General features: G+C 29.6%; 1 pseudogene; it reads left to right on the top strand.

The window, feature by feature from the left end:
- Positions 1-9840: 9840 nt before the first annotated feature.
- LOC149519139 (dihydrolipoyllysine-residue succinyltransferase component of 2-oxoglutarate dehydrogenase complex 2, mitochondrial-like) lies at positions 9841-14642 on the top strand (annotated as a pseudogene).
- The last annotated feature ends 305 nt before the right edge of the window (positions 14643-14947 follow it).

The following is a 14947-nucleotide window of genomic DNA, read 5'->3' on the forward strand; positions in this document are numbered from 1 at the left end:
TAATGAAAATGCATTTGCATACATGTGAATATTTTCTCTAGTTTTAAAATTTGAATTATTTAATCACTAGATTGATTGATTGATTTATTATTTATTTTTTAAAAAATAAATTTCCATAGATAAAAAATTCAAAATATAAACCATTCGTGTTTTAAGCTAATAATTTATAGCTAGCTGCTTAATGTTTACATACTTTTTTTTTCATTTTTTCTTAATATAATTAAAAAGAATTTGATTAACCATATTTATCATAAGTAAACCTGACGATTCATATATTCATATCGTGTAATATAATGAAATTCATGTATTCGTTTGTGTTTTACACAAAAATTATGTCATATTTCGTATCGATATAAAAATATAAAATATATTTTTTATTTTATTAAACTTATATATAGTTGTTATTATAATTTTAAATTTTATCACTTTCGTATTTTATTTTTATATCGTATTCACATTATATAACTATGTCATATTTTAAATTGTCAAAGTCTAATCATAATAAGTAATTATGGTATTCGGGTCATGGGGAGGGGGAATTTTTAATTGTTAGTTTTGAATTTCAAATTAAAACCAGAAAGTCATTCTCCTTATTTCTAGTTAGGATTATATATGACATTTTCCGATTATTATAAAGCAAAAAACCTAGTCTTGTTGCCAAGCCTTCAAGAGTTCCAAAAAAAAAAATTGCTATGCCAATGAAAATTTTAGGAAATTCTTTAGTTATTAATTTTTTTTATGAACTTAATAGTATAAGAAAATGTTATATAAGAAAATCATTGAATTAAATCAAATAAATAAATCAACACATAATTAAATAAATTTAATATAAAATTAAATTAAATTCACATATGATGAGAATTGAACTTAAAAATTTAATATTATCATATTTATAAATATTATACTATTGATAATGCACAAATGTTACTTCTAAAAACACAAAAATATTTTTATTTTATCACTAAATATTTAAAAAAAAAACAACAATGAAAAAATATAAAGTGATAAAATTAACGATTTATAATATGAATTAAATTGGTCATTTTTATCTTTTAGTTTATATTTGCATCATTAATTTGCTTCATGTTACATCACATACATTTTACTATTCTTAAAAAATATATAATGTAGTCAAAGATGACTATAAAAGAAATTATTTTTTAAAAACAAAATAAGATAATATCCTAAGTAAAATATTTCTTAAGACTCTACCTAAATATTAGAGGGATTCTTAATAATTATTTCTTATGAAAAAAATATTATCTTTGGTTTTAAGGATTATCATGAAAATACTTAAGTCAAAAATATTTTTCTAAATTTTATCTAGATATTGAGAAATTCGGAACACAAAATTTTTATTTTATTTTTAAATAAAATGATTCTAAAAAGGATGGCAAAAAAAAAGGGTTTTATGATAATAAATGGGATTTAAGGCATTCTTTTTTAAATTTTAAAATTTAGGCCATTTTTTATCAATATTAAAGGAATATATGTTATTAATTAAGACTATTTTGTAACCGGTACTGTGGAGTGTTAATACTTCCCTATGTATAACCATATTTTTTAACTCAGATGTGTTTTCGCATACAAAAAAATTATATTTTTAATAAGTTTTAATTAATTTTAAAATTTTTATTAAAAAAATAATTTTTTAAGTAACCAATTATATCTACTCAAATAAAGATTTGTGACAACTCATTGTTTTAATTTTATAATTTTAACGAGGTGGTCAGATTCCTAAACCTGCATAGTGTGACAACTTGACCATTTCACTAGAGATATTTTTTTAAAGTCGAGCCAAAAATAAATTATGTGCTATCTTAAGTTTCGATTTAATGGTTTTAATTGATATTTAATAGTAATTCCCTTATTTCTATTTTTCAAAAACAAAAATTTTGAAAAATGAAAAATTTTGCAAAAAACAAAAAAAAAAGAATAATGTTGCCTACATTCATGTTTATTTATATCATTCATTACTTATGTTAATTAAGGCATTTTCTATGTTGTCTAATAAATTGAGAGACATTTAAGATATTGGAATCTTGGTAAAGAGTATCAAATGCTTGTTTGTTCTTTGGCACACACAATTACGTATTCATTTACATGCATGAGGTTTATACGTGAGCTCCAACCTTTTTAGGAGGGAGTAAAGTACTTACACTCTTGTGAGATGAATACATCTAAAATACTCTTATTCATATTAAACCTTTTCCATTTGTATCCTATAATAGTTTAAGATCAAGGTACCTTACTAGACTAGTATGGGTAATAGTGAAGAGCAATTTGGGAATCTTCAGACACGTAAAAATCCCAGCCAAGCATATAGAAAACCATAAAGAACCACCCTATAGGTAGAGCCATGCAAAACCTTCTTTATAGAATGCACACAAAATTAGAACACATGAAAAACACTTCTTACCCTTTACTTGATTTTGGACAAATACATGGATCGTAGAATAGGTGAAGTTTAATAGCATCTCGATATCTATAATAGGATGACACCATCGTTTCGAGGTTTCTACGATACCTGATGAAAGCCTAAATGTAAAAAAAAAAGGAATTTTCTTTGATAAGTAAAAAGGCAAATGTTTTCAAAATAATGAAACCAATTTCTTTTCCTATTTTGAAATTTTATTCATTATAAATCTATTTTTACTAACTTTTTTATTTTTGTGTTTTTTCCTTTTTGCATACATCATCAAAAATATAAAATAGTTGCATTGAGGTGTATTTTTATTTTAGATAATGTCCAGCCAAAAAAACTACTATTGTGACCATGAAATCTCAGGACTCACTTTCAGTATTTACTATTAGTAAGACATATTGGAAAATTAAAGATCAATCTAAGAATAGGCAACAAAAGGATGGAGATTGTTTAATTAAAGGATATGTCTTGTAATAGTCCACTTAGACCTACGTTAGAATGACTTGACTGAATTGGAAAACATTTGGAATTAATGGAGGCAGAAAGAAAAAAATGTTTTTATCAAGAAGTATAGAAATATTGAGTTACTTATTTCGATAAAGACAAATGAAAGGTAGATTAAGGTGATAATATGATTTTGGAACCTCATCATACCATTGCTTAACTTTCAACAAAGAAGATATGACATTAACTATTGAGGACTATTCCACTTTGCTTCATATAAAGTTTCCAAGTTCAAATAAGATATACTAGAAAGAATAAAAGAAATCAAGTTATCAAAAAAAAAACTTTATAAGATAACTGGTGTGGATGTCAAAGTGATCGATAAGAAGAAAAGAGTCATTGATGGTATCCCATAGGCTTTCTTACATGATCTTAAACTTAAGAACCATAATGAAAAGTGAGTCATTGAAATATTTGCCTTGGTGATTTATGGTTTGCTAATCTTTCTGAGGGTATTAGGGCATGTCGAGGTATAAATGGTAGATTCTTCAGCATAGTTGCATAAATATTTCAATCCCTCAATGGTTATCTTAACAAAGATAATTAAATCATTGAATTGTTGTTGGAGAAAAAGAGAATGGCATTTTTTGGGATATGTGTAGCTTTTATACATCTAGCTTCAAAGCCATTTTTAGGGCAAAGATAAAGTTCCTCTAAACCATACAAGAAATCCTAGTCCTTATCACAAAGTTCTATAAAAAAGAATGGTCGAATGACCTAAAAATACCTATACCTAATGGAGAATCTAATTTTTTACCTAAATGAAGATGAAAAAGGGTATTACATTGTGGGTATAGGGATAGAGATGTGTATGATTTTAAATTTTTATTAGGTATAGGGATGGGGATGGGTAATATAACACCCACCTCATATTCGTACTCTACATATATATTTATAAATACTTAATAAATATATTTTTTGTTAAATGATATAAATTATTATTTTAGATTAATTAGAATTAATATATTTTTATTGAAAAATATATATTAATATATATTTATGAAAAAATTACCTAAATACATAATATAAAAATAAAAAAAGCTAAAAAAATAAATTATAGTTTTTATTTTTTATTTTTAAAAAAAGCTATGGATATAAGGATTACCTATACCCATTAAATACTTAAGAGGATGGGGGTGAGGATAGATTTGAAATACCTATTGGATATGAATACCGAGATAAGTATAATAAAAAAATTCGAGAATGGGATAGGGAATGCTCTATTCGCCTCATACCCTACCTATTGACATCCGTACAAGGACCTCATTAAAGAGCAATGGGTTGCATTCTTTTGAAATCTTAATATGGAAAATTTGATTTGGAGAGCACTTTAGATGCTTCATGCATCTATACTGTATAGTTGTAGTGATAAAACGTGGGTCTATTTTTATGAATTTAGGGAGTTATGAGTTATGCACCCCTTATGGTCAAGATATAGTATAGGTCTAAACAATTTGTTCAGATGACCCATGGGTTGAACCAGTTAGAGTTCAATTATGGAAAATCTAACAATGTGGTTGGACTACACAATATCACTAAAGCATAGAGATAAACCTACTGATCATAGCTAAGAAGATGTACTCATGATGTCACTCCAGGATACTTGGTATAGAAAGCAAAATGGGTTAATAATATGGTACCCTCCATATGATGGTTTGCTCAACTAGTTGATCCATGGGCAAAGGCACTGACGTTGGACATCAAAATCATAAGTTGGAATTCGAGGCAAAAAAAGAAAGGATACAAAAAGAGAACCTAAGACTTCAAGAAAAATTAAGATAATTGAATTATTAAGCCGTTGTGTAGGAAAGTCAATTGGAGAAAGTTACTAAGGATAAAGATGTAAATCGTGGTTACCTTAAAGCTTGCATAAGAAAAATATGAGGTTAAAAACTTAATTAAAAGATGAAAAGATCAGACCCAATGGAAGCTAAAAAAAAAAATTGTTTTGTTTAGTAATGGCAAAACAATAAAATAAGCCATCTAACTATATTTAATCAAATGTTCACTTAAGCCCTTACTTTGTTATCGTGTGATTAAGCTAAACTATTTGAGTTTAATAAAACCTAATTTGGATGGGAAATTTTAGTGATGATCCTATTAATTCCAATCCAAATTGAATTGGAAGTTAATTATCCCACAAATTTACATACAATATACTTTGTGGAGATTATTTGTTGTGGCAAAATTTGTAGAAGCAGCCCCAACAATAATACCAAAAGATACCATGCAATAATGATGATGAATTCATGACATTTAAAAAGGAAAATTAAAAATATAAACCAAATAAAAAATGAATTCATGACATGGTTATATAACATGAAAATCTATTTCTTATAACCATGTCATATAACCATGTCATGAATTCATTTTTTATTTGGTTTATATTTTTAATTTTCCTTTTTAAATGTCATGAATTCATCATCATTATTGCATGGTATCTTTTGGTATTATTGTTGGGGCTGCTTCTACAAATTTTGCCACAACAAATAATCTCCACAAAGTATATTGTATGTAAATTTGTGGGATAATTAACTTCCAATTCAATTTGGTAAAAAATAAAAAGGAATTTTCTTTGATAAGTAAAAAGGCAAATGTTTTCAAAACAATAAAACCAATTTCTTTTCCTATTTTGAAAATTTATTCATTATAAATCTATTTTTACTAACCTTTTTATTTTTGTGTTTTTTCCTTTTTGCATGCATCATCAAAAATATAAAACAGTTGCATTGAGATGTATTTTTATTTTATTTTAGAAAAAATTACCTAAATATATAATATAAAAATAAAAATAAGCTAAAAAAATAAATTATAGTTTTTATTTTAAAAAAAAAAGCTATGGATATAAGGATTACCTATACTTGTTAAATACTTACGAGGATAGAGGTGAGGAAAGATTTGAAATACCTATTGGATATGGATACCAGGATAGGTATAATATAAAAATTTGGGAATGGGATAAGGAATGCTCTATCCACCTTATACCTTACCTACTGACATCCATAGAAGGACCTCATTAAAGAGCAATGGGTTGCATTCTTTCAAAATCTTAATATGGAATATTTGATTTGGAGAGCATTTTGGATGCTTCATACATCTATATTGTATAGTTGAAGTGATAAAACATGGGTCCACTTTTATGAATTTCGAGAGTTATGAGTTATGTACCCTTTATGGTCAAGAGATAGTATAAGTCTAAATAGTTTGTTTAGATGATTCATGGGTTGAACCAGTTAGAGTTCGATTATGGAAAATTTAACTATGTGGTTTGACTACACAATATCACTAAAGCATAAAAATAAACCTATTAATCATAGCTGAAAAGATGTACTCATGATGTCACTCCAGCATACTTAGTATGGAGAGCAAAAAGGGTTAATAATATGGTACCCTCCATATGATGGTTTGCTCAATTAGTTGATCCATGGGCAAAGGAGCTGACGTTGGAAATCAAAATCACAAGATTGGAATTCGAGGCAGAAAAAGCAAGGACACAAAAGGAGAATCTCAAACTTTAAGAAAAATTGAGACAATTGAATTATTAAGCCATTGTATAGGAAAGAAAATTGGAGAAAGTTACTAAGGATAAAGATGTAAATCGTGGTTACCTTAAAGCTTGCATAAGAAAAATCAGAGGTTAAAAGCTTAATTAAAAGATGAAAAGATCAAACCCAATGAAAGCAAAAAAAAAAAAAATATTTTGTTTAGTAATGGCATAACAATAAAATAAGCCATCTAACTATATTTAATCAAATTTTCACTTAAGCCCTTACTTTGTTATCGCGTGATTAAGTCAAATTATTTGAGTTTAATGAAACTTAATTTGGATGGGAAATTCTAGTGATGATCCTATTAATGCAAATTAATGACATATATATATAGGCAAACTTTGATGACATTGCACTATGTGGAAAAAATTAATTGACAGTTGAAAACCAATTAAACATATGTTTAAAGTTATACATTCTTCAACCTTTGTAATTTATTCAATTTTAATGAAATTATGATTTTTTTATATTTATATGAACTATAACTTTCTGAGTTAAGACCTAACAACATGTGCAACATAATTAATTGGGAAAGGATACTTCAAATAAGCTAGATATTTTCTCTCAAGAATAGAGGTTATAAATTTAAAAGCGTGTACATTAGTTATAAGGTCCTTTCCAAGTTGCAAGCCTTCAATGTCTTAGAGAGTTAAATGTGTCAAATTGTAATAGGTTGAAATCTATCTTCTCTTTTATGCTGGCTAGAAATTTACCACACATGAACTATTTGGATATAGAGTGATGTGAAGAGTCAAATAAAATCATTGAAATAAACCAAACTTCAATAGCATCATTATTATAAAGTTATATCCAACCTATATCCTTCCCTTGTCTTAGACATATATGGATTTATAGGTGTAACAATTTCAAAGCTTGTTTCCAATTATTGTTGCCTATTCTCTTTCAAAACTAAAAAATATCGAAATTAATTTGGCTTCCAAATCAAAGCAAGTTTTTGGGTATCAAAGTGAATTAAACTTGAGATGATGGAAAGGGAATAATATTCTTTAAATTAGAAGGATTGAAACTTTCAAAGCTTCTAAGCTTAAATACCTTCATTCAAATGGGTTATCATTTTGGATTCCCTTCTTTGTGTTATTTTGGAGTACAAAGGATGCCCCAATTTGAGTACAAGTTTTAGTAAAGACTCAAAACACATTTTCATGCCATAACAATGGTACCTAACCAACTTTTTCTTTACTTATGCTTAATTTCTTGTTCTTGATGGTTTTAATTATCAAAATGAAGTGTTTTTGTTCTTAATGAAAACAAAAGTCATATCTATTTTTTTGTTCTTAATGGAATACTTGAATATATACACACATGAAATGTTCAGTCCATCACCTAATTATATAGAATCAATTAATTAACTAATATACTTTTTTTTAATTGAAGCTGTCAAATATTAAATCTATTTAATTAAATTAAAAATCTAACTATTAGGGGTATTTTTAGGTCTAAAGGTTATTTTGGTCATCTTTTCTCATTAGAGACTACCAACAGATAGCCAGTGATATTTTAGACTTTTAGACTGACCTTACATGTTTGATTGACTTAAGGTCATAATACCAAGTCGGCTCAACCACCTTACTAATCTGCCTAGCGGGTTCCCCTAAATGTTGACTTGTCATCCTCTTGGTGGACAATCAATATCTAAGTTAACTTGATACTTTAGGTCATCTTTAACCACATGACTAACCTTAGGTAGCCTAAGTTGCCCGAAACCTCTTACTTTCAAACTATAACTAAAGTCATGCAAGTACCATCTAGACATGACATGTCTTTCTATCTTCTCTATTCTCTTTTCTATTTTCCTCTTTGGCTAATCTTTGACTTCAGCATCAAAGCACAAACTTTAAGGACACTCATAGTATTTAATCTTAATGGCTTTCTTTCTTTCCTTTGTGATTTTAGAGTCTTACCTCTCCAACTTAGCTTGACACAAGCATTTGATGCACCAGGTAGGGGAATTTTTTTTTTGGCCGAGCTAAAACACCATGCCACCAAGAAAGAAAGTTGTCGAGGAAGTAAAACCAACTGCCATAGCTAGAATGAAACCTAAGCCAGCCAACCTACAAACTGGCCTACATTAGCAGGCCCTATAATGTATTTGTTTGTTATGGACGGAATAACATTACTGACTTAGTTAATACCGATGGAATTTTTTTTTCTATAAATCAGTCAATAATGTTATCATTGACAAAAATTTGGCTTTTACCAATGAAAATTTTCACCAATAAAACCCATTTTTCTAATAATGTGCTATATATTTGAAACCTCAATTTTAACCCATTCTCAGTAATTTTTTTTTATGAGATCGTAGCTTGGAGATAAGGGAAGGAAGTGCAAAGGTTGAATTCCAACCCTAAATTTACTAGATGCTACCTATTACAAGTGACTACATGAACTAAGTGAAGCTTTGAATCCTACTACTAGATTTTTAATAAAGTTAAAAAAACTTAATTTGCATTTCTATCATTAAAATTGAAGATACCCCAAGGTTCACTTTCACGATAAATACAAATCTTGTGTCTTTAACCTTAATTACCAGTTGAGAAAATTTAATCCAATAATTAATGAAAACAAAAGAACATTTTTCTGTTTTTTTTTATTACACTAAAGTTCAAACTCAAAACCTTCAATTTAAAAGCAATTTTAGTACTATTGAAATAATATTTTTCTTTGGCAAATTAATTAACATATTAATTATCAAGTCAACACACGAAGACTATGTTAATCCTTGATTTCTCATAAAATCACTTTTTAATAGTACCATGTATACATATAATAGTAATAAGGAAATTTTTATAGTAAAATTTTTAATATTTTCACCATTCTTAAGATATATTAAAAACTTAACTTATATTCCTTCTACTTCAATTTGTTTGGGTGTTATTAACTTTCATGGAGTTTAAAAAAAAGAAAAAAAAACTTTGATTTTATGTATTTAATATTAAATTTTAAATTTTTTATAAAATTAAAATTTTATGATTTTTAATGTTAAAATGTAAAAAAAATATATAAAAAAATAATTTCAAAATATAAAATGTAAGAGTTTTAAAAATATAAAAAAATATATAATTTTAAGATATAAATAAATATGAACATAGAAATTAAGATGGAAGAAATAAAAGTTTATCATAATAAATTATGAGATGCCGGTCTTAAAAGTTTTAAATTTCTAAATCCAAATAAAAGCCAAACGAAGCCAAACGAAGCCTAAACATTAGATTTTTGAGCCCAAACGAAGCCTAAATCTAGATTTTCGAACCCAAACAAAGCTCACAGTGTCATTTTTCGAAACGGCGCCGTAACGACTTTTCCTTCCTTTCCCGGTTAAAAGGAAGAAAAGAATCCTCACTTGTATCTATCAATAAAACGCTGCCAGGTAAGAGAGCTCAAATGAGCTTGCCATTGCGGATACAACAGACCCGCAAAACCCGCATCTTCGCGGTTTCTTTCTCTAATTTTCTCTCAAACCAAACAAAAGAAAGAAAAGCCAAATCTCTCTTAAAAACCGTCTTTTTAAAATTATACTCTATTCGACGACTCTCAATTTTGTCTGCAGCAATCAAGTCAAACTGCTCTCTCTTCGATATTACTTTGCTTCACGTCTCATTCATATACTGCTTATACACTGAAATCTGGTAAGTTACGTTATAATTTATTGATTTTTATTTGATTTTTTGGGTTTAAAATTATTGATTTTTTATTTTTTGCTTCTGATTTTGAAAAAAAGAGTAGGGATTGAATATCGGTGATGTTGGGCGCTTTAAGGAGAAAAGTCGCGAGCGGAGGCTCATCATCTTTGGTTAGAACTTTTATTGTTTAAATTGTAATATATTTAGCTAAAGCATAGGATTTTGTTAATGTTTTTTTCATTTTTTTGTGATTTTTCAGGTATTAGGGAAGTCATTGCTGGCGATTCGATCGGGTGTTTCAGTATCTAGAGTTTCTTGTAATGCTGGAAAAGAGGTAAATAATTCAGTTGATAATGAATTAGATTTGGTAATCATGAACTTAGTTCAGTTTCTTTGAATTTCAGTTGATCTTGATGCTATTAAATCTATAACTGATGTCGAAGATGGTTGATTTATTTAGGCCTTGCAATATTAAAATGTTGATATAAAGTAAAAGAAGTGCAAGATCATATGGTAAAATATTCTCTTTTTTTTTTTTCAAAAATAATTCAAACTTAGTCCTTTGATTTAAAGTAAAAAATCGCACATTTTATTGTCCATAAAATTTGAAATTTTAATCTTTAGTTAATTTAGAAATAATGTTACTTTTTTTTCTTTTTAATCATTTGGAGTTTGAATTTTTGTCATCCATTGGTAAATATTCTCATGAGATTGAAATTTCAAGTGCTTGAACAGATACTATTACTTCAACCGAGAGGAATTGCCCATGTCCGAAACTTCTCTCATCTTGTTCTGCCAGGTATATCTTTTGGGTGGTTTTTCTTCTTTTGTTGGCATAATTTTGTTGATTTTCTTCATTGTTAATGAAATATTAAATTATTATTATAGGCTGTTCAGCTGGTTTAACAGAGACAAGATTAGTTGGTTCTGAACTTTGTAATGCACATCAATGTTAGGAATTAAACTGTCACAGGGTATGAGTTGACTACTGGATTATTCTGACAATTGTATATCTAACTTTAATAGCAGGCCCATTTCAATGCATAGTCCATCTCTTATTTGTTTATCAGGAACTAGATTACTTAGCGTAACTGGTAAAGGAAATTCTCTTTCCATGATATATATATATATATATATATATATATATAATTCTTTAAATCAGTTAGCTGCTCCTTAGCACTTCTTTACTTCTTTCCCCTGAAAGCTTTGCTTGTGGGCAGGGATGTCATTTCTAGCATTCAGTCAGAGGCTATCATGCAAAAGTCGTGCAGGGCTTTTGCTCCTGGAGATGGTATGTTATTGAATAATTTCCTTAATGATATTTATTTGGCCTAAGGTTTATTAGCATTTTTTCTCTTTTTGGTCTTTTTTGAATGGTATTAACATAGGGATGTGTGTTTTTGGTTTTTGCTAGAATTTAGATCCTGTGCATTATAATTGTTTATTTGAATCACCACTTATCTGAGGTAGACCACTAACATCTAACAATTGTCAAACCCAATTTTCAGTTAGCAGTTGGGCCGCCCAAGAGGTACTATGGCAGGCAATATGTCAAAAGAAGAAAATAGTTTTAGTTCAAAATTTCTTTTAAAATCTTTCTCTGGAAAAGTGTGAATGCAATAGTTTCAAAACTTTGGCTGCAATTTAGTTGTATAATGATTTGGTGTAAACTTTGGTGGTACTAGACTTGCACCTCCACCATTTTGGCATTTTTAGTGCATTTTTCACTTTCAAAAAGTACATGCCGATTAGGAACAGGTCTGCTTGAAAATAAAGATGAATTCCCTTTTATGTTGTAATTATGTTAAATTTAAAGATTTTGACTTTCCTATTTTACTTAACTTGTGATGAAGGGGATCTGGTTGATGCTGTGGTCCCTTTTATGGGAGAATCAATTACTGATGGCACATTGGCAACATTCTTGAAAAGTATGTTTTCTGCTATTGTAATTTCCATTCATTCACTAGAAATATTCGTTTTCAGGGTTGTAAGTGTTTGATTGTGTATGTATCTGAAATTTGAGAGCAGAACCTGGTGATAGAGTAGCAGCTGACGAACCAATCGCTCAGATAGAAACAGATAAAGTACTATTCTTCTCCTTTTCCTCTATCAAGAAGATATTATACCCTTCATACCTGTGGTGTTTATTTCCATCAGGTAACAATTGATGTTGTCAGCCCCCAAGATGGTGTGATACAAGAGGTAATATATCAATAAATCTGGATCTTTGGGTCAAACATGCATGCACGCATGCATCTAGCTTGTTGGTCGTTCCTAGACTCCTGCCTTCTCATTTCTGGGAGGAAGGGAAGTGGATTGGATCCTGAATATTAATGTCATAATTCTTGCCAGTATATAGCCAAGGAGATATTGTGGAACCAGGTACCAAGATTGCTGTCATTTCAAAGTCCACTGATATGCCCCCTCTGAAAAGAAATCAGAAAAAGCTGCTTCCAAGCCCTCTCCTCCAGCTGAAACTGTAAAGGAGGATAAGCCAAAAGCTAAAGTCGAAGTCTCTCCTGCTGTGGAGAAGCCTAAAGCCCCTTCTCCACCACCTCCAAAACGAACTGCTACTGAACCTATACTACCACCCAAGGAAAGGGAAAGAAGAGTAAATCTTTTCATTTGCTGTTTGCATCCAAATGTTATCCAAAGGGTATGCTTAGAATTTTCTGATGCCTTTTGTGAAAAATGATGTTAGCATCTTAGAAAATATCCTGAGTTTATGGCTTCATGATTACAGGTTCCTATGACAAGGGTTAGGAAACGGGTTGCTACGCGATTGAAAGATTCTCAGAATACTTTTGCGATGTTGACAACATTCAATGAAGTTGACATGTGAGTTCAGTTATCTTCATATTTTAGTTCTTTGCATCAGGTGTTTGGCATCCTGCCGTCTGTGCTACTTCACTTTCTAAACATTTATATTTTGATTTTTTTTAGGTTCAGATGATTCTTTGACTGTACCTAACTATTTGCTTCCCTTTTCTGATACAAGTTTTCTGTGAAGTTAACCAGATCATTATACTTTATGAAGGCTATGCTGATTTGTTTCCTTTTATTTTTGATTTGCTTATCATTGCAGGACTAATTTGATGAAGCTCCGCTCTGATTTCAAGGATGCTTTTGTTGAGAGACATGGTGTCAAGTTGGGATTTATGTCAGGATTTGTTGAAGTATGCAAAATTTGTTCTTGAAATGGTCACATATGCACTCATGGCCTGTCTTCACTAACTTTGCTTTCTCTTTTTTCCCTTATCATTTCTTCTATTTTATTTGTTTCAGGCTGCTGTTAGTGCACTTCAGCATCAGCCTATAGTAAATGCGTAATTGACGGGGATGATATTATTTATAGAGATTATATTGATATCAGCATTGCTGTTGGTACTCCGAAGGTAATCTTTTTTCTGATTGATTTGCCAATTGATGGGGATGATATTATTTATAGAGATTATATTGATATCAGCATTGCTGTTGGTACTCCGAAGGTAATCTTTTTTGTGATTGATCTGCCAAATTGCAATTTATCCATTTAATGGCTTGCTGAAACTTGGATTGTTAGTGTTTCTCTCAGCATTCTTTCTTGGCTTGTTTTGAAAGAAATTTAAACATCATGTAAAAATGTATTGAATTTAAGAATTACCTATGAACTTAGAGCAGTTTCTAAAGTTGAAATGCGTAATCAATAGGTTCAAAACTGTGTCCTTTGACAATTAAACATTACAGATTTTTTGAAGGGTTTTTTTTTTTTTTACTTGTTTTCTTTATTTGCTGAGCTGAAGTTGCTTTATTTTATTTCATGACAAATGAGAAAATGAGGTATCTAGAAGATTATATCAAGTCTTTTCTCATTTTGGCTTGTTGCTAATCTTCAAAGTTTCCCCACCAATCAAATAGGCCTCTATTGATAAATATATGCATAGATCACCTCATCCTTCATGGGCACTGAAAGTTAAGAAAAAGAAAAAAAAGAATGTGATTCATGTTTCTATGTTAAGCTTTTTGTTTCTTTATCTTTCCTGTCAGGGGCTTGTTGTTCCAGTTATTCGAGATGCTGATAAGATGAATTTTGCTGAGATAGAGAAGACAATCAACAGCCTCGTAAAGAAGGCAAATGATGGGACCATATCAATTGATGAAATGGCTGGAGGCTCGTTTACAATATCCAATGGTGGTGTTTATGGAAGCTTGTTGAGTACCTCAATTATCAACCCTCCTCAGGTTAGTGGTCACAAACTGAATAATTGTGCATGCTTGTTTATGTATGAGGGTTCCATACACTTGTGACGTCTGTATTAATAGAGATGTTTGCGCTCGCTCTACTGTGTTTCTAATCTTCAGCTTTTGTTTGAGACCAGAACGAGAATCTCACGTGATTAAACAATTTTTTGGCAGTCAGCTATCTTGGGTATGCACTCAATAGTGTCCCGACCAATGGTTGTCGGAGGTAACATAGTCCCAAGACCAATGATGTACATTGCCCTTTGTGGAAAAACTAAGAAATAAATCAGTGTGGAAACTGAATGTATGTTGGAAAACTGCTTATTTTGAATTATACAAGAATCTTAGGTTTATATATAACTAACTAGGAGTTAAACTAGGAAACTAAATCTTCCTAAAAAACTAACCCTATAATTGAAAGATTGTCTATTCTAATTTTAGGGATACAAATACTTAATTCTAGAGATACAAATATAAATATACAGATTACAATATTACAATCAGCTGTAAATAAGTGTTTTCTCACACTCCCCATCAAGCTAGTGAATAGGTGTTTTCCATTCCCAGCTTGGAAATAATTTCTTGAAATGTTGCACTACTGAGACCTT

Source organism: Durio zibethinus, chromosome 4 (assembly GCF_047325235.1).
Source record: "Durio zibethinus cultivar Kanyao isolate XHJ-2024 chromosome 4, ASM4732523v1, whole genome shotgun sequence".
Lineage (NCBI taxonomy): Eukaryota > Viridiplantae > Streptophyta > Magnoliopsida > Malvales > Malvaceae > Durio > Durio zibethinus.